The following is a 22035-nucleotide window of genomic DNA, read 5'->3' as shown; positions in this document are numbered from 1 at the left end:
GTGTCACAATCATTGCCCACAATACTCTGAAGTATAGGAACTAGACTGAAATGCAATTGGCAAATATTTAACAAAATAAATAAAGGTACAATAAAACATAAATAATATTACATTTTAAAATTAAGTCAGTATATGATTCACAGGACTCCTTATGTGTGGTTTCATGGCTCCTGTTTCTATTTGAATTTGATACACTGCTCATGAATATCCCCTTAGACACGATATAGCTTTCTGCTAGCTTCTTCATAGAGTCCCAAGGCACCCTTTTTCAGTGTATTTACCATGTCTTTAGCTCTCAGTAAAAATGTTGCTGTCCCAAGAATACTTCTAGGATGCTTAGTTTGTTGTTATTGTTCAGTTATTTTCACCTCTTTGTTACTCTATTTGGGGTTTTCTTGATAAAGATACTGGAGTGGTTTGCCATTCCCTTCTCCAGCAGATAAGGAAATTGAAGCAAAATGAGTGAAGTAACTTGCCGAGGTCACACAGTTAGTAAGTGACTGGGGTCAGTTTTGAACTCAATTCTTCCTGACTCTATCCATTGTGCCACCTACTTATTAGGATGCTCATTAAGAAGTCCAAATATAATTTACAGACTCTTCTTCTCATACAATCCTTTCCTGGATAATTATATAAAGCTCTTCTATCAGTAGAAAGATCTGCTATTAGAAAATGTTGTATTCTGAATGAACTTACTATTTTTAACTATGCTTCAAACAATCTTAATACACTTTCAATGTAACATCATTTTATTTCATCCAACAGTTTTCACTCCTTCCAAATTGATTAAGGACCTCCCTCCTCCCCCAAAATCACCTTTGTTGATTGATTAAGTGGAGGTGTTTACATTTGATAAAAATACTAGGACTAGAGAATCTTGTTCATGTAATTGGAATAGGGGTGGTTAATCAAATCAGTCCCCAATCATACATTATTATTTTATGAGAAAAAAACTATACATATTCTGCTACCCTCTTTGTTTTGTTTTGGCCTGAATCTTTGATTTCATTGTTGTAGGGAACTATCCTTTGAGAAAATTTTGACATTGAGTTTAACAACAATTTAATAATTATAGTCCTAAAAAGATTCCTGATCCTGAATGGTTAAGTGACTTATTCAAGGCATGCAGGAAGACAGACAGGTAGGCAGGCAGTAAACATTTATTTAGCTCATATTAATTTCTAGACACTTGTTAAGTTAAAAAATGGTCAAAAAAATGGGGCCAGTCTTAAGCCCATATTGTGATGAAGTTGACAATAAGCAAATAACTATATATAAAATATATACACAGAGTAGATGGAGGATAATCTTAAAGGGAAGAAATCAGTAAGGGGTGAGAGATAAGAGAAATGACCAAAAAAAGACTTCCTGCAAAAGGTGAGATTCGAGAAGGGTTTTAAAGGAAGATAGAAAGTAGTTGTAAAGAGGGAAAGCATTCCAGGTATGGGGAAAAAAAACAGTGAAAAGACTCAGGGTTGGAGATGGAGTATTGTATTTTATGAAGAGAAAGAAGGCCAGTATGACAGAAAATAATGCCTAAGAAGATTGCAATGACAGAAGGGACCAGATTATGAAGGGTTTTAAAGCCAAAAACAAGTTTATATTTGATCCTGGAGGCAATAAGACAGCTAATATATATTAGATAGGGATGATATGGTCAGATTTATGCTTTAGAAGAAATCACCTTGTCAGTTAAATAAAGAATAGGGAAATAAAAAAGAAAAGTGGATAAAGACTTGAGGCAGGAAGACCAACCAGCAGATTATTGCAATAGTTAAGGGATGAAGTGGTAAGAAATTATACCTTACAATCATATTGTAATTACTGCAAGCCGAAAAGCCCAAGGATCCTATAAAATAATCCTTGTTGCCTTTGGGTGTTGTATGAAATCAATTCTATCAACTTTTTTATTTGTGTCTCTATCAAGAATCTTTGAAATATTCTTCTATTTAACTATAATTTGTTTTTGTCTTGTTTTATTTGTCATGAAAATGTCACTGTTGAACTGATTAAGTTCTTCCAATAGTAAGTCAATTCATCAATCTTTAAAAGCAAAACACTCATAGTAAGAATACCTACAGTTCATAGTCTGGCTTCAGCTACATGATTCTTAGTACTCTCTGTTTCCTTTTTTAATCATCTTACCAGTGATACTTTAGAAACAGAAGGTAGCTAGGTAGGAATGAGGACCATTTTGTTTGTTAGTTTCATGGATTTCCATGACCAAAGAATTCATTATATAATGACCAACTTGCTGGTGAATGGGCTCTTCCATGTTTAGCTAGGTTGGTCCTTGGGAAATAAACTCATTCTCATTCTCTTGACAGATTTTGCCAGTAGAACCATTCAGAGCCCCACTGGTATAGCCTTCAAGAACCCATGGTCACCTCCAAACAACAATGAAACATCAAAATAGAAGCCATTTATGTAAAAGAATTGCTTTGAAATGGAGTCTTTCAGAAATGAGGTGTTCTGCAATTTGTAACCAGAGAGTGTCACTGGCAGAATTGTATTTTTTTAAATAAGTTATTGTATTGGGAAATACTTTGGAGTTATTGAAACATGTAATTGTTGTTTGTCCTTTGTTCTGGAAGAGGACCAATGACATCACAAGGATGATGTCTTGACTTGCAAGTAAATTGGATTTGTGAGGCAGAACTTTGAAAGGTCATCAGTTTTTCTCCTCCAGAGTCATCGAAGTCTAGTACAATCTCTGACACAATTGAAAGGGGAATAATCAGGAGATATTCAGAATATATGACTCATATATTTATCATCCCCAGTATATAAACTGTTATAAATTGTATAAAATATAAATATCAATCATATTAAGACTTTGTGTGCAAGTATTAGAGTATTAATTATACCACTCATTATTATCAGTACCATGTTTTTTGAATGCTTGAATATTCTATTTTATATCACTCTTTCTCATTTCTTATATATGTGTCCCTTTGAAGAAAAAAAATAATACTAGCACTATATTCTGTGCTTTTAGGCTCACTTGTCAGATACCATTTTATTTAATTTCACATTATCTTTTTTCTAAGCATTTCTAGGCTGATGTCTTGGATACAATCTGGGCTAATGCAGTACTGAGTAACAAAGTCACTATCCAATTCCTCCTGAGTTACTCTCGTTTCTACTGGTGTTAAATAAAGGGACAGTCTTCTTTCCATCAAGATCTTTGTTTTTTTCTCAAGGGAAGAATGTGGATTCTTGAGTCAATCATTTCATTTGAGCAGTAAACTTCTGATATGAACCAGATAAGTATTAAATTTGATTACCACTTATAACCCATTGCCCTTAGAAAAGTCTTTTTTGATCAAGGAGTTTTCACAAGGTTTTTAGAAAGGATTGCAGGTATTAAAATTATTCCACCCACAATAAAAGAAATTGAGGCAGAGCTCTGAGCTAATGGCACTTTATTAAAGGGTCCATTGTCCCCTCTAATTAAGTGTACCTCATCTTCCTCATCATCTGAGATTTCTCCTCCTTCCAGAGCCCTGTTTTTATAGAGCAAAATATCCAGTCATTTTGAAATAACATGAACTATAGAGTAATTCAATTGATTGATATGTAATACACAAGCTAAAAAAAAACAAAATAATATTTCAGCAGAGGAACAAGTTGGGTGAAATAAGGGATATCTCATAAAGATAGACAGGTTTCTCTTTAGTTGGCTGGAGGAAATGGTATAAGCTATCACAAGTTGGGTGACCTAAGTGGTCATAAGATGGTAATCTGCTCCTATTGGACAAGTGATTGGTCTGGAAGTACAAAATATTTTGTGGAACTTTCCATGTAGTTGTGATCTCTACCATGCAGAACACTATAACAAGGCAAAACAAGGGTGGAGGGCCTTTAGTTAATTTCCTATAGGTAAGCAAGTGGACTTAGAATCTGCAGCTCACAGCTCTGTGGCTTTATATACAGAACTTAGATACGATTTTATCAAATTAATTAATACTGATTGGAATAGAGTAGGGGTCCAAATGAATTACTTCTCACAGAATTTTAGAAGAAAGATCATTTTTTTAATTAAAGCTTTTTCTTTTTTGACCATTGGAACTGGCCTGAATCATCTCTTTGTTGAAGAGAGAAAAGATCATTTCTTAATATTTCTAGTTTTACTGGAAACTGAGTGGATACCGATCAGTTGAAGAATGGCCGAGTAAGTTATGGCATATGAATGCTATGGAATATTATTGTTCTGTAAGAAATGAGCAGCAGTCCTGGAGAGACTTTCATGAACTGATGATGCTAAGTGAAGTGAGCAGAACCAGGAGATCACTGTACATGGCAACAACAAGATTATATGATGATCAGTTCTGATGGGCGCAGCTCTCTTCAAAACTGAGATAATTCAGACCAGTTCCAATGATCTTGTGATGAAGAGAGCCATCCATACCCAGAGGGAGGACTATGGGAACTGAGTGTGGATCACAACATAGCATTTTCACTCATTTTGTTATTTGCTTGCATTTTATTTTGTTTCTCATTTTTTTTCTGGCTTGATTTGATTTTTCTTGCGCAGTAAGATAATTGTTTGAATATGTATGCATATATTGGATTTAATATATATTTTTAACATATTTAACATATATTGGACTACTTGTCATCTAGGGGAGGGGATGGAGGAAGGGGGGAAATTGTAGGTTTTGCAAGGGTTAATGTCTAAGAATTATCCATGCATATGTTCTGAAAAATAAAAAGCTTTAGTAAAAAATTTTAAAAATTTTCCAATTTTATAAAAGGGGAGGCTTTAAATATACTTAGACAATCTTTTCAAATTTTAAAGTGCCTCAAAGACAGGTATTTAAGAGACATCATCAATCTAACCATTTAGCATTGATGAACAATGCTTATTGTCCAAACTGTCAACTGTATACATCTAGATGGGTGACTCATTGGGGTAGTCTCTCACTACAAACACCTAAGATAGATATCTCACATTCATTGGACAATTATTTATCAAACACCTACTATGTGTCATGCACTTTACTAGGCACTAGAGATACAAAGATAAAACCAACAAATCAGTCTGCTCTGAAGGAATTTACATTCTGCTAGGGGGAAGTAAATTGTTCTGTAAGTAAGTAAATATAAGTAAATATAAGATAAGTAATATTAGAGAGAAGACTCTAACAACTAGGCAACATGAGATACCCTTAGGTAAAGAACAAGGAGTTTTCTCTTCCTGACCTTATTCTTGACTTTCTGAGCTTTAAAATCATTCTACTCTTTATAATATGGCCTCTAAAAGGCAAGGAAGTGAAAATAGAAAAATAATAGTAATAGCCAAAAGACTTGGTAACGATTGAGACATTTTATAGAATATAAAAGAGCTCTGTATTTGGAGTATGAGGATCTGGGTTTCAATATTGTGTGTCTATACTTGAGTGATTCTGGTACAAGTCACAACTTTTCTCTTGCCCTCATTTTTTCCATCTAGAAATCGAAGGGAGACTAAGGTCTCTGCTCTAAATCTATGATCTTATTAGGAAGTCCTCAAATCAGAAGTGCTAATCCTCTTAAACATCCTGCTTATCTATCTTTGGTGTCCACCCAACACTTACTTGTGGCCCCAAGAACCTGCAGCATGTGTAGCAGTCACCACCTATCATGGTAGGCAGGCTAAACCAGGCTGAGAACAACCAAGTCTTAAAAATTATTGGTGAGTTAGGGGGATATCTACCCCAAGCAGACACTGAAGACAACATCCTGGTAGCTTCATCCTGGGCTATCAGTAGTGTCTGGACTTCTATTTTGCCACTGGACTAAGGTAACTCTGGAAGAGAGAGAGACTGATGATTTTGTACCACTCTGCCTCATTTAAATCCAATTCACAAACAAATCAAGACATCACCTTGTGATATCATTGATCCTCTTTCAAAATGAAGAACAGTTGCAATGATAATGTGATCTTTTGAAAAGTTAGATGATTGGTGGGGACTTGGATGGGTTTTCTTGACTTCAAGCAAGAGTTCACAATTTAAAAATACAATCTCAATGATCCAGAGCTTTCAGTCTTACATGTTTTATTATTACATATTTTCAGCTAGATTTAGATGCCATGAAAGAAAGGTACAATAGGGAAGAAAATAGAAATTAATTTCTTCTTGATTAAATTCAAATTTCTTTAGCTGTTAATAGAGGCAGTATTATCTAAGTCACTATAAGATAAAACAACTGACTGAGCATGTTCTACAAGGATTTCTGAGAAAAAAGTTGATTTTTTAGCTACATCAATTTAGCTACATCATATGACATTTATGTTACTCTGAGCTATGTAAAATAGCTTTTGTGTAAATATATTATATGCATGTACTTATGCATACATATATATCTAATTTAATCCTTACTATATCACTAGGAGATAGGAATTATAAATAATATTATCAATGTTATTCCCCAACTAAGGCTTCCTTAGTCTAGAGGATAAGACAAAGTCCAAGCAATTTGGAGTAGGCACTTACTAAATGTTGATTGATTTAATTAAATTCAGCAAGCACTTGCTAAGATCTTACTGTGAATAAAGATCTGTGCTAGGCACTAGAGATAAGACAAAAATGAAATTGTCCCTCTTCTTACATTCTGCAGGAAAATATAAGTATAAATTAAAGAAGCTACAAGCTCACTGTTCACTTAGAATGAATACAAATTGTTTGATTATGACAAGAATATGAACATAACCTTGGATATTTCAGTAAGTTATAATAGCTTATTTGTATACAACACTCAGTATAAAGTACTTTAGAATTAGTAAGACTGTAGACACTAATTCATTTGAGCCTCACAATAACCTTTTAAAATATGCCTTTCAGGTAGTATTGAAAAGTAGGAAGAATCTCTTATTTCCTTAGTTTAGTTAATTCCAAGTTTGGGAACTCCCTCCCTTGACCCATATTGCTAACCATCTATGACTTAGACACTTAATTCTAGAGAATTTTCTAAAGTACATACAAGTGAGGTGACTTTCTTGATATGAAAGATAATGTGGAAACTCAGTTCTATCTGACTCCAAGCTCAGTACTCAGTTGAATAATTATATTGCTTCCTACTCTAAGTAGGTACTCTCAGGTAGCCTCTACCTGAGAGATGAAGAAAATGAGACTTAAAGAGGTTTAGTCATTTGTTCCTGGTCTTTCAGTAAATTAGCTAATACTATAACTCAAGTATCCTAGCTCTTAGTTATTTTAGTTGTTGTTCAGTCATTTTAATTCTGCCCAACTTTTTGTGACCCCATTGCTGAAGTATGCCATTTTCTTCTTCAGCTCATTTTACAGATGAAGAAACTGAGGCAAATAGGAAGATGACTTTCTGACTACACTGCACCCCTTAGTGCCCTGATTCTTAGACTCTTGATTTTTTCATTACAACATGGCATTTTTCATTTCCTTGAGTGTCCTTTAATATGGACTATGAATGGACTTTTAAAGTAATTACTTAACTAATTATTGCTAAATGAGCTAAAAATTCTGATTAGAAAAAGAAAAGTGAAGATTTTCAAAAACAATAAACTTAAAAGAATCAAAAACATTTAAATATAAATGACCTGACTCCTGAAGAAAACAAATCTTCAAATCTTAAAACATTTTATATTTTAAAATTACTTCTAATATACTTTTTAGACACGACCAATATGAGAATTTGTTTTGTCAGATTATGCATGTATGTATTATTTTTAATTTGTTCAATTAAGAAGAGGGGGTGATGGGGCAAAGTAGTAAAAGAAAAAAAAAGAAAATGAACAGAATGGGGAAAAAGTAGAGAATGGGACATAACAGTAATTATATTATTTTCTTGTAAAATATTTTACATATCTATGAAAATACATAAGTATATACATGATATTTGTATATATGATTTCTTTTTTAAAAATCTGTACATAATACAAGTTCAGTTTCTTATGAGTCTTCCTTTTCTTTTTATTTCTAAATGTTCATGTCTGGTTATGACTATTTATAATAAAAAGGAATTAAAAATTAATAGTAGTTCTAATTCTTCTTAAAACCATCATTCTTTATCTCAGCCCACAAGGATACATTTTAATGTAGATTTGGGAAATACTTTTCATCATTGACATCATTGACAGGTTTAATAAAGAGAAAAAGCCACCAGGTGAGTGTTGGTGCAACTCAACAACAAGCTGTGGTACAATGGAGAGAATGCTAAACTTGGGACAAGAAGAACTAGGTAACTATCCTTGTTTTATCAGTTAGCTAGGTAACTTTGGGCAAACCATATAACCTTTTTGTGCCTCAGTTTCCTTATCTGAGAATCATGAGATCTGCCCTATTATTCATTTATTTTAGAGATATAGAAATAGAAGGGATTCAGTAGTTATCTATTCAAAACCTTATATTTTCCAGATAAGGAAAATGAAGGTCAGAAAAATTATATAGCTTGCCCGAGGTAACACAGATCACAAGAGATTTAAATCCAGGTCCTCTGACTCCAAAGTCAGTGCCCTTTTTCCTTTCATTCATATAGCTATTGAGAGGATAAAACAAAGCAACGTATGACTGTAAAACTATATTTCTGCACACATATTGCTAAATCACAAGAGATGACTGCATCCCAATTTCCCAGAGCATCAGCTGGATGCTATTTGTCATTCATAGCTCTTCAAATTTCCTCCAGAATGAGGCTTCTTCCCTCACTTCTCTCTCTATTCCTTGGAAATACTCATGCATTTATTTGTCCTTTAGCAACTGGTGTATCAAAGGTCATTATTGCATCTTTCAGACGTTCCCTGTCATCAAAGCTGAGACTTCCAGGGATTCCCATGAAACTGGGATAAAAAGCACATGATGATACAATGAACTCAAAGTCAGCACGCAGCTGAGACTGGAACAGCCATGAGCAAGGCAGCAGAACTACTGTGGAAAGAACACTGCTGAGCCAAAACGATGTCTTTGGAAGAGTCCTCTATAATGGCACCCTCCCAACTAGCCTGAGTGAGCAGTATCATTTCTGCTCCAAGCGTCTGGTAAAATTTGTGGCACAAACTGTTAATAAGATAACTTGGAACACTTTCAAATGATCATAAAAGATAGTGAAGGGACAGTGGCTCCCTCAGTACCAGGGAACACTGCCTTGTCTAAATGAGTCACTAGATAGAAGTAGGATTATCTGCACCATAGCCTGTGTCAGGGTCTTAGGGCCCCCTGAATGCCAGGATGCTCTTATATTATAGGCACATTCAATAACGTCTGAAGAGAATGGCTCAGATGATATTGTCAAGGGCATGGGTGATTCAGATCTTATGAAAGTGTCATTATTGACAAATCTCTGGCGTTTTCTGCATCCAAGACATCAGACAGGATAACGCACCCACAAGGGCACATACCACGCAGAGAAACCATCACTGATACAAAAGGAATGCTACCCACACAACAAGGCTGCCCAGAAGCACACTTAATATGTTCCCCAAAAGTTCCCAACTCGTTCTCTTCATTTCTTCCTCCCTTCACACCCCCTAAAGCCTAGCTCTGTACTTCAGAATACTGGCCCAGACTAAACAGCAGCCCCAAATCCTTTCCTCTCCTTCCCTTATTTTTCTGTCTTGGGGCCAAGCTCAGAATGGGAGAGAGGCTCTAGTCTTCATTATGTCTATTAGGAACAGCTGCTGTCTGTGGCCACAGCAAGCACCCTATTTAACTACTTGTGGTAACACTAGGGCTCTTTAAAAACCAGAAATGATAGTACCATCTATTTTACAACTACAGGACAGAAAGACCTGGCACATATGGAAATCCTGTTTAAAAAAGAATTTGTCTCAGATAGGATTGTTACTCTGGGTCTACTTGGCTATTTGAGTTTCATTATAGGACAGTATTTTACGATAGGGAGAAATTCATAAAAACACAAAGGCTAACACCATCTTCCCTGTCCCCCAGGTTCATACCCTAGATGTCATCATCAACTTCTCATTCTCTCTCACTCCCCACCTTCCCTGTAAGCAAGCAGCTGTCAAGTTCTATCATTTCTACATCTCTCATATTAAGCCTCCTCTTTTATTCTAACACTTCTACCATCCTGGACCAGGGCCTCATCCCCTATGCCTGGATTATTGTAATAACCTGCTGGCTGTAGGCCCCAAGCCTCTCCCCACTCCAGTCAATCCCCGCCTCAGTTGTCAAATTGATCCTCCTAAAATGCAGGTCTGATCATGTCACTTCCCTATCCATTCAAATTTCATTGCCTCCTTATAACATCTAATATAAAATATAAAATCTTATCTGACTTTCAAAGCCTCCATAACCTGGTCTTTTCCTACTTGTCTAGTCTTCTTATATCTTACTTCTTTTCTTCCTACTCCCCACCATGTACAACTCTTCTATCTTTGCTGTTTCTTGTACATGACATTTTTCCTCCAACTCCAACCATTTTCACCAACTATCTCCAATGACTGGACATCTTTTCTTCTCATCTCTGCCTCCTAGCTTCCATGAGTTTTCTCAAGTTTTATCTAAAGTTTTTCTTTCCTCAAAAAGTCTTTCTCAGACCTCTTAATTTTAGTGATTTTACTTTGAGTCTATTCCCAATTCATTCAGGACTTAAGTTTCAGAGAAGATATCACCTAGTAGGGGGAAGTTTCCTTATTTGGAAATTATTTCCATTAATGAAATAATAAATCCAATCTTTTCCCCCAATTTCCAATTTCTCTAAAAGTAACTGTTTGGATATTATCTCCTTCATCAGACTCCCAGGGAGTATGGACTGTTTTGTTGTTGATGTTTTATTTTTTTTCCTCTTTCTTTGTGTTCCCAGAGCTTAGCACACACTGAGCTTGGTCCTTAGCAATCACTTAATAATAATAATAATAATTAATAAATAATAATAATGAATGCAATGTTGACTGATTTAACCTAATTTGAACTCAGGTACTCCTGATTTCAGGGCTGGTGTTCTATCTGCTGGGCCATCTAGCTGCCCCATCTATAAACAATTGATATGATTCTTCTGCTTCAGTGAGTTCCAATTTGCTTATTCATAGCATTTGTGGTTTAAACTTCCCATGGAAAAGAAATGGACTTGGAATTGTTTTGAGAGGTTCCATTCACCTGTATAGGTCTATGAATGTTAGAACATTACAGTATCACTCTTTAAATTTTCCCCTAATTACATGTTAAGAGGTTTTTTAAAACAATTTTTAAAGTTTTGAATTCCAAATTCTATCTTTCCCTTCTCCCCTCTCCTCTCCCTGAGATGGTAAGCAATCCAATAGTGTTTAAACATGTGCAATCTTGTAACACATTTCTATATAAGTCATAATTTATGTGATCCAGAAATACTTTTGTGATATACTTGGTCTCTCCTGGAAGGAAAGTCAACTTGAGATTTCTAGATATGCAATCCTTTTCTTTTTTATTTTTATTTTATTTTTTAAATTTTTTATTTAATAGCCTTTTATTTACAGGTTATATGTATGGGTAACTTTACAGCATTAACAATTGCCAAACCTCTTGTTCCAATTTTTCACATCTTACCCTCACCCCCTCCCCCAGATGGCAGGATGACCAGTAGATGTTAAATATATTAAAATATAAATTAGATACACAATAAGTATACATGACCAAACCGTTATTTTGCTGTACAAAAAGAATCAGACTCTGAAATATTGTACAATTAGCTTGTGAAGGAAATCCAAAATGCAGGTGGGCATAAATATAGGGATTGGGAATTCAATGTAATGGTTTTTAGTCATCACCCAGAGTTCTTTCTCTGGGCATATATGCAATCCTTTTCATAACAGACCTATACCAGCCAAATAACTTATGGAAATAGTGGAAGGCAAAGTCAAACTCTTTGTTATTTTATATCATATCTTAATCTCTTGCTTTAATTTCAGGGGTTGTGTGCTCAATCCTTGGTCCATGAACTCTTGAGAATCCTCCAGAAGGCTGAAGTTCCAAAACTCCTACCATCTCTCCATGTAGTTCTATTCATTATGGCTGTCATCTCTTGGACTAAGAGATTATGACAGCACTGCTCCATGACTGAGTCCAGGAATTTCATCCATTCTTCTGGCCATATTTTGTGAGAACACAAACAATTTTAATGTGCCTCTGCCCCAAGATAACCATTAGTAGATCCCACAGTAGGGGTGAGGGTTGAGGAGATCATGAGCATGAATAAGCCATCTTCTTTCCAAACCCCTACTCTTATTCCTGCCATTCTCTCATCTGTCTTGTGTTTTCTCAGAATTTTTCTCTCCCTAAGGGCCAATCTACAATTGCCTTCAGTCACATAGTATTAGCTCTAAGTTAAAAGCCAGAGGCAACCAGTGAATTGTCAATCATCCCACAACTCAAGCCATCAGCTAATTCCCAACCAATGACACTTAAGATGTTCTCATCCTAAATAAGTTGTAAATGATTATGTTCAGGAAATGTCCCCCAGTCCTCTCAGTGATTAGCAATAGCCATAGCCATTTTACGATGATTGAACATCCCAAATACATCAAATAGGCTGTTACCGTATAAGTAATCAGTCACAAAAGCAATTCTTCATATACTTGGTTTTTCTTTTTTTGCTAGAATGATCACTTTTGAATAGATCCTTTCGAATGATCCTTTAGTATTCTAGAGCTACTTGTAATTAACATAACTCACCTGCAAATTTGAACATTCAGAGATACTCTTCTTCATTTACAGAAACTCTCTCTTTCAATATGAATTTGTGTAGGACAATCACCCTGACTTGGGTAAATATCTTTGTACATTTTGTCACTCTTGCTTAATGTCAATAATTTTTTAAAAAATACATTAAGCAAAATTCTCTCTGTAGTTGAAAGTATTAAGGAATCTTGAATAGTTTGAAAATGTTAATAAGGAAAACTTTGTTGGAGAGTTTTTAAGTCTGTGCTTTGCTCTCTATGGTCACATGCTCTTGTTTTCATAGGCAATGAACAATAAACAAAGAAGACTGTTGTATTCTTTACATCTCTTAATGAATTTTACAACTGGAGACATAGTCTAGAAAGGAAAATCATATTAGAAAAACTGTATGTCTTGTTTTCATTTTTTAATTTTTTTCAATCAAATCATCCCTTGATACGATTGAACTATTCTTTAAAAGATTTTGTAGGCATAAAACAAGCATATTCATCAGTAATGCCTCATTTTGACCCAATCACTTTTAGGGAAGTAAAAATTAGGGATGGAATTGGGGTCTGTAACCTCATTGACAGTGGACACTCCTAGATGAAGAAACTTAATACTTGGCCCCTTCTCTAAAATTTGTAGTTTTAGGAGTTTGCTAAAGCACTAAAATGTCAAATTTTTTACTGAGGTCATGTAGTCGGCATATATCAGAAATCACACTTGAACTTAGGTCTTGCTGGCTCTCTTATCCATTCCTTCATGCTGCTTCCATAACAATTTTTCATTTTGGGAGAATGTTTTTTTTTTTTTTTTCCTCTGTGGCAATTGGGGTTAAGTGACTTGGTCAGGGTCACACAGCTGGGAAGTGTTAAGTGTCTGAGGCCACTTTTGAACTCAGGACCTCCTAACTTCAGGGCTTGTGCTCCATCCACTGCACCACCTAAATCCCCCTTCCCACCCCCAACCCTCCCCCTCCCCCACTCCAATCTTAACTTCTTTAGAAAATCTTGAAAATCATTCCTTGTATCTTACATTTTGTCACTCTTATTGCAAGTTTCCTCTGGGTATAGTTGGTTATCTACTGCTGTTTTTTCCAACTTCATTTTCTGACGCATTTCCCATTTCCTCATATAGCACATCAAGTAAGGAGGTATTAGAATCTAAATTTGATTGGTCTGTTATTGTTGATGGGAAGAGATTGCTAAAGAAACCCTAGGAAATCTGTTGATTTCGCATCTGTTGTCCTTCTAGTTTTCTTCATAAATGCTTTTGGAATGCTTTGGTTTACTTGGGTCTCATTCCAAACTTTCTGCACACACATTTTTCTTTCCACTTGTTTTCATTGTTCTGTGAAGCAACATTACTCACAATCTCTTGTCATCTTCCTAAGGTTTTTTGACTCCTTCTTAGTGACAACGGTTTTGCCCAAGTTTGATTCTTTAAAGTCAAGACATGGTGATAAATAGGATTAATGTCTTTTATCTTTCTCCATTTCCAAATTTTCAAAGATAAAGCTATTTTGAACAAGTCGGGTAGGAGAAATAATTACAGAATTTTCTTTCTATCTTTTTCCTTGTTTTGTTTTTTTATAATAGGATATTAAATGTTGACCTTTGTTCTAACTACTTTAACTAGTTACTCAAAATAAGCTGATTCTAATATGACTACCAGTCATTTCCTGTCTATTAAGATTAATCATTTTTATTTTTTTTTTTAACATTTCCTGGTAAATGTTATGTTCAGTGCTTTCTGATTTTCCTCTCCCCATCCCACCTGAGCCTTTTAAATATCTTCATTGACTATTTTATATCTAGGATAAAATAGAAAATCAAAGCCAGGAATTTAGTCTTCCAAAATCTGCCTCCTCTCTATTTTTTCAGTAAGCTTTTATATTACTCCTCTTCACTATTTTAATTTCCAGGTAAACTAGGTTGCTACCAAGTCCCTGCTCATTATAACATTTCATCATTCACCTCATGCCTTTACATAAAAAGTACTTCTTTCCTCAACTCTACCCTTAGAATCTTTAGTGTCCTCCTCAGATGCCTCTTCTTAGTACACTTTTTCTTATTACCCCCAATCCCACCTCTTTAGTTATTAGCCTTAGCATTCACCTAGCCTGGACTCCCTTGCTTAGCCTGGACTCCCTCAACCACTTCTGCCTTGACCCTCTTAAGTTACTTCCATTAGTTTGAATTTACTTGTATATGTTAAGAGTCTGATATAGAACATAAACTTCTTGGAGAGTTGGACTTTTTGTTTTTGTCCAGTGCCTAGCTAGGTACTTTACTAAATGAGTTCTTAATAAATGTATTATGCTGATTTGATATCTTTCTTCAAAAATATAATGCTGTTGTATAGCTGTGAAACTTCTGAGTCATCTACAAATCTTTGGTCTGTTCTGTCTCAATACTAGACCATGTTTTTCAACTCTGTTTTGGTCATACTCCTTTGCATTAAAATGATCATGTGTCAAGGAACTGGTTGCTTTTCATTTGATGGAGATCATCAAGCTCTTCATGAATCTTTCGTAGTTATTATTCATCATTCCCAGAACATGTTGGTAATAAGATATATTTATTGTCGTCAAGCTTTTTTACATTCATCATGGGGAGTACAAAGTGAGATAGTCAAATGTTCCATGAGATGTGGGTTTTTTTTGGCCTTTTGACACACAATGATATTCCATTAATTCTTTTATTCATCTCTCTGAAGACAGTCAGTAGGCTCTCTTCTTTTTTGTCTGTATTTTTTAATCTTTTCTGTTTCTACTTACAGTGAGACTACTAGCATCAATATTACTCATTTTTTTCCAGTAGTCTACTGGTCATTGGATAAAAATATCAAATTTAGCGTCAAATAGTTAAATGAATGTTTACAGAGTACCCTCACTCCATTACCATCACTATTTAACAGAAGGGAGTCACACAAGAAGCAGGGTAAACTTTTTTGTTGTTGTTCTTCTGTTTATACACATTTAAATGGAAAATGTGGTAAAAAAAAAATCCATCATATAATAGTGCTTGTGCCTTGCTATATAAGCTTGATGAGGTTTGGTACAGGGCACAGGTCCTTTGTAAAAGAATTTATGAACCTGAAAAGTTAGACTGGTAAAAAAAAAAGTTTATTGGCACTAAGAAGTCAGCTTTTCCTAGGAAGCTGACTGCCCCAGTGGCAAGGCCCTGACAGAAAAGTAAAGGTCTATGAGAGGAGTCCTGGCAGAAAGATAAAGAGGGGTTTGTTTCTAGAACCTAGACTCACTTCCACACCATGATGTGGCATTTTATTTTATTTTAATTAACTAATTAGTTAATTTTGCTGAGACAATTAGGGTTAAGTGACTTGCCCAGAGTCACATAGCTAGGAAGTGTTTAAGTGTCTGAGATCAAATTTGAACTCTGGTCCTCCTGACTTCAGGGCTGGTGCTCTATCTATTGCATCACCTAGCTGCTCCTGTAGCATTTTATTTTAATCAATTTATTTCACCATTAATTTAACTATTGGAATTGTAAATTTGAGGTCTTTGCCCAATGACTATGGTGATACCATAGGAGCTGAATGGCACTGATGTTAGTAAACTGTGATTTTTCAAGAAAATATTTTGATCACCATATTTTAATATAATTGGTTGCTTTTGTAATACTATATATTTAATTTATGCTTTTAAAAATATATTCTGAGAAGAAGTTTACAGGTTTTACCTGACTGTCCAATGACACAAAAAAAGGTTAATTAGAACTAGAAATGATAAATAAATGTGCAGATAAATGGAAGGACAGGCTCTCTTTGTTGAGATGAATAAAGGAGTTGATGGAATATTACTGTGTACCCAGAGGTCAACATTTTTTAAAATGTGATTTTTTTTCCAATGACCAATAATTTAATTTCTTTTCCTTTCACCTCATTCTCCTCAATGAAAAAGAATAAGCCTTGTAACAAACACATATGCAAAATAAATTCTCACATTGTCTATGCCCTCCAAATATGTCTCAATATCAAAGGCTCAATGTCATTATTGTATTATATATATATACCCTGCCTCTTCTCTCCCCCAACAAAAGAGTAGCAAAGATGAAGGGGATTTCTTTCTAGGAAATATGATGCTTCTTTGTTAACTGATTATAAACATAAGACAGGTAATGAAAAGCACTTCCTTGGCAACTGGATTCCTTAAAGGAAGCTGTGCTCAAAACCCCTTAAATGTGTGGTTGGTGATTTAAGAAGATTGTGCATTAAATGGAATTGCAGCATTTAGCTGCAGGCACGCTGCTTCTCTCAGGAAAGGTTGCAATAACTCCCAATAGTCCTGTTAAGCTCTGTCAGAGGCAGAACTGGCACTGGCCGGTAATTAGAGAAATGGAGAGGGTGAGAGGAGAACAAACCTTATCTATGATACAGGGAGGTGAAGCTTGAGATCCAAGGTGAGTTGATGTAATATAAGACCAGAGTTGCCAAGGAGATTGTGGGATACAGAAATGCAACAATTGAGATGAGCATAAGAGCTAGCATTGATTAGAGTATGAAGCTGAGGAAATAAGATGCTTTGCCTAAGTTCAAATTGCTTCCTGGAAGTCTAAATTGTTGTCCTGCAGACTTGTAAGGGCAGCCTCAATTGGGCCAACTGCTTTGGATGGTCCCTCTTGGAATGGCCCATGTACTTCAGAGGATTGAGATATCTGTCCTGAATAAGGATCCCCCACAGTTTATTCCTGGCTGAGAGTTTAGTAGATGTGATCTTCCTGGAAGGATAACTTAGCCTAGAATAATGTTGATTTTTCTTTCTGCCATTCTGCTGCCAGCTGAGATCAATCAAAGGAGTAATGGAACTATGCTAAGGTAGAGCAGGATAAGAATTTAATGATCACTGAATCTTCAATTCCCACTTTTTATAGCTGAGTAAACTGAGGCCTAGGGAGATGATATAACTTGTCCAGGTTTACTCAGTCACTTAGGGACTGCAGTGGTGGGAGTGGGTAGGGAGGAATAAATAGCATTTTTTCCCCCCACTGGCAAGCAGTCTGACAAATGTTCCTCAAATCAACTTTTTAAGACAAATTCATTTGAAATGTTAGGGACAAATATAGACATAAGGACACAGCAAGGCCACTTACCAGTAGAATTGAGGGTGGGGCTTACCTGAGTGTAAAGCTAAAGAATCAAGCAAGGGCCATCTGGAACTTCCCATCTTAACCAATTAATCTTGCTAATTTGATGCTAAATTTAGCTATTTCTTTAGTCCTGAGGGAATGTAGGTGTTGTTAGCCTCTTCTAAATTTATGTACTGTGGGTCATGGACCCAGGTGCTTTGCCCTAGTTATGTTCTGGATTCTGATATGTATTATCAAGAATTATAATAGCTCTTGATAGCCCAATGCATGTGAAAGAGGGGTTAAGTATTTTTTTTTTTCCTGCCCTTTTTCAGAACAAGGACAAATTTAAGAAGGGCAAATTCCAGTTCAACATAAGGAAAAACTTCCAAACAATGGAATGGGCTTTTTAATAGTGGAACAATGTGATGATTAAAAAGGTTCAAGAGACATAATTTCTGAGTAATTTAATAATTTCATTAATAAGGCCAGTACATTATTAATAAAAGGATGTTATTTGGTTGTTTCTCTTCCAAAGACATTCTTTTAGAAGAGAATTATTATTCTCTTATTCTTTTAGAAGAGGAGTGGAAATCAATTCCAATTGGTTAAGAAAGAATATTACAATAAGAGGCTGAGAGGGACATCATGTTGATGAGGGGACCCTGAAACTCTCTTTTTCTCTTTCTGACTTTGGGAATGAGCCATGAGGTAAAGCACTTGAAGCTCATTGAAGGAGAGATTCTCCTTGAACTTTGCCTCTGTGAGAGACTGCCCAGGATATCAGATAAAGTGATTTATCCAGGTGGGGATATTTCAACCCTATTGAATTGAAGAGATACCCATTCAATGCTAAGATTTTCTATTCAATTCAGCTCAAGCTGTACCCAGCCCCATCAAGAACTGCCCCCAGCACATTGATGCATTGTTGGTGGAGTTGTGAACGAATCTAACCATTCTGGAGAGTAGTTTGGAACTATGCTCAAAAAGTTATCAAACTGTGCATACCCTTTGATCCAGCAGTGTTACTACTGGGCTTATATCCCAAAGAGATACTAAAGAAGGGAAAGGGACCTGTATGTGCACGAATGTTTGTGGCAGCCCTTTTTGTAGTGGCTAGAAACTGGAAACTGAATGAATGCCCATCAGTTGGAGAATGGCTGAATAAATTGTGGTATATGAATATTATGGAATATTACTGTTCTGTAAGAAATGACCAACAGGATGATTTCAGAAAGGCCTGGAGAGACTTACACGAACTGATGCTGAGTGAAATGAGCAGGACCAGGAGATCATTATATACTTCAACAACAATATTATATGATGACCAGTTCTGATGGACCTGGCCATCCTCAGCAACGAGATCAACCAAATCATTTCCAATGGAGCAGTAATGAATTGAACCAGCTATGCCCAGAGAAAGAACTCTGGGAGATGACTAAAATCCATTACATTGAACTCCCAATCTCTATATTTATGCCCACCTGCATTTTTGATTTCCTTCACAAGCTAATTGTACAATATTTCAGAGTCTGATTCTTTTTGTACAGCAAAATAACGTTTTGGTCATGTATACTTATTGTGTATCTAATTTATATTTTAATATATTTAACATCTACTGGTCATCCTGCCATCTGGGGGAGGGGGTGGGGGTAAGAGGTGAAAAATTGGAACAAGAGGTTTGGCAATTGTTAATGCTGTAAAGTTACCCATGCATATAACCTGTAAATAAAAGGCTATTAAATTAAAAAAAAAAAAAAAGAAGAAGAACTGCCCCTAGCTTGTAGATAAAAAGAGCCACCTTGGGGCTCAGTTCTCGCAGAGGACCTAATATGCCATGCCTAGGAAACTCTCTTCCTGGCATAGCAGCCACCTGAAATGATATTCTCTTTCAGCATTACCCTCTCTTTTTCTTTCTCACCTATTTCTCTAACAAAACTTTATACCTCTCTCTTGGGATTTCTCTACTAGAAACTTTACTTCTCTGCCAGGACCTTGCCACTAAGAAATTCAGTCTTTCTATTCATGCATAGCAAAGGCTGACTTCCCAATGCCAATAATAAACTTCTTTTACAAGTCTAGCTTTTCGGGTTTGTAAATTCCTTTATGAAGGACTCCTGTGCCGCCAGAAGGGGGTTCCCACAACTCCCTGCCCTGCTCCGAATCCTAAGGGGGTTTAGGGGAGCCAAACCTCTTCATTGTCACCCTTGGACAGAGAAACTTTCTAGATCCAGACCACTCCAGCCCTGGACATCTGATCAAAGAATTTTTGCTTGGCCATAACACTCAAGGATGAGCAGAACACAATGGCTATTCTATCAAGGTGGGGTCTTGAACAAGAAAGTTAGTTCAATCTTACATTCAGCATTGTCCTTCAAGAGACTGGATTTTTAAAAATCAAGACTTTAGAGGAAGAGCAGAACTATGGATCTCCCCAAATCATTGATATTAATAATAACTTTTCTCAGCTGGAAGCCTTAATGACACCCATACATTCTGTGGTACTCAATTGCTGATCCACTTGAAGTTTTCCAACAGGGATTGGATGACCACTTATCAGGATAATTTGGAAGGGATTCCTTCCATATTTCATTCCTAAATCATAGGTAAGTGTTGGACAAGGAGACCTGTATGGATGCTCTTCTGTTATTCTGTAAAACAAGGATTTTTAAAAATTGAATTAAATTTTAAAGTTTTAAAACCTTCTGAGAAATAATGATAATTCTTATTTACATAACACTAACCTGAGAGGTCAAATGATTGTCCCTACATCACAAAGCTGGCAGGTACCCAGAATAGGATACAAATATGTACATGATGCCGAGTCTGGTGTACTACCCAGTAGGTCACACTGCCTCTCCAGGAAAGGGAAGTATGAAAAGGAAATAATAGGAAGAAAATGAAGCAACTCTCCTTCGTCACACACCATCTAATTGGTTGTTTTCCGGTTGGGTATTTTTTTTTTTTGTTGGTTTGTTTTTGTTTTTTGGTTTTGGCAGGAGATTATATTTATTTTGAATAATTCCTTCAGATGACTAGATTGTTCTTTGTGAGATGCTGGGATTTGTAGATTGATGTCATTAGAAATATTTCTACACCCTGGAAAGTTGACTGTTCCTCCACAAATAGTGATGTCGGGAAAAAGAAAGGAAATTATTCTGATCACTTGAATACAATCCCAAGATGCCAATATGTTACAGTCTCTCTCTGGCAGAGAAAGGAATGGCAGTGGATTTGAGATGATAGTTCATTTGTGTTTATATATATATATTTTTTTAAATGGAATTTAGGAAATTCTCCAGTTGAAAAACAACTTTTGGCTGTGAGAGATGGAAAAGAACTTTCCTAATGTTTGTTCTTTGCTATCATCTCAGGGGCCTGATGAGATATTTACTGGATGATTTAGTCACTCATAAAAACAACTTAACATGTCTTAGATTTTGTTCATCTTTCAAGGAGAATTCCTGTTGCTTGGTTTTGAAACAAATAGGTCAGGTAACAGGGTTATAACAGATAAGGAAACTGAGGGGGATAGAAGCTCAGTTTCCTTATCTGTAAAGTGGGGACCAATAGCACTCTTTTTCAAGGGTCATTGTGAGGATAAAATAAGATATTTGAAAAGTGTTTTTGCAAAATTTAAAGTATTATTTAAATGCTAGCTGATGAGGTCTTCAGTAAGTGGATACAATTGGCAGAGAGGGACTGCAGCACTGATTGAATTGCTCCCTGGGGCAGTGAGGGAAGGGCACTGATAGAGATCAGTTTAGTCTTGTGGTCTCACCCTCAGTGGAGGTCTAGTGGGTAGTCCCACTTTGCTATATCCAGTCAGAAATAAAACCCCTGAGATTAAATTTCCCCTATAAATCTGTCCATGGCTCTTGCCATATTTGCTGAATCCCTCTTGGGGTTATAACCCATCACAGCACTCTACCATATCGTTCCTCCCCCATGCCATATGGTATTTCTCCTCTCAACCCCCACTCTACCTCGTGATATCTTTTCCCTTCTTATAGCTAACTAACAATTTTAGAGTGCTAAATCTTTTTTGCTATTTAACCTGCCAGCTAAGGGACACCAACATCATAGATGTTTCCTTTCTCCTGGTAAATTGTGAATTCCACTAGGGAACTTGTCTTTTCCATCATTAATTGTTAAAAAACCTTTTTCCTTATTAACTTATGTTCTCCCAACTCTATTTCATAATTACCATTTCTGGTATCTTCCTTTTGTCTGCAATTTCTTCTAAATAAACCTACTTTTTGCCAAAGAGAATGACCATTGTGAATTTTTCACATGACTAAATTCCACCATTTGGTGTCTGAACCACAATCTCA

Source organism: Sarcophilus harrisii, chromosome 2, assembly GCF_902635505.1.
Source record: "Sarcophilus harrisii chromosome 2, mSarHar1.11, whole genome shotgun sequence".
NCBI lineage: Eukaryota > Metazoa > Chordata > Mammalia > Dasyuromorphia > Dasyuridae > Sarcophilus > Sarcophilus harrisii.
This window is presented reverse-complemented; position numbering follows the sequence as displayed.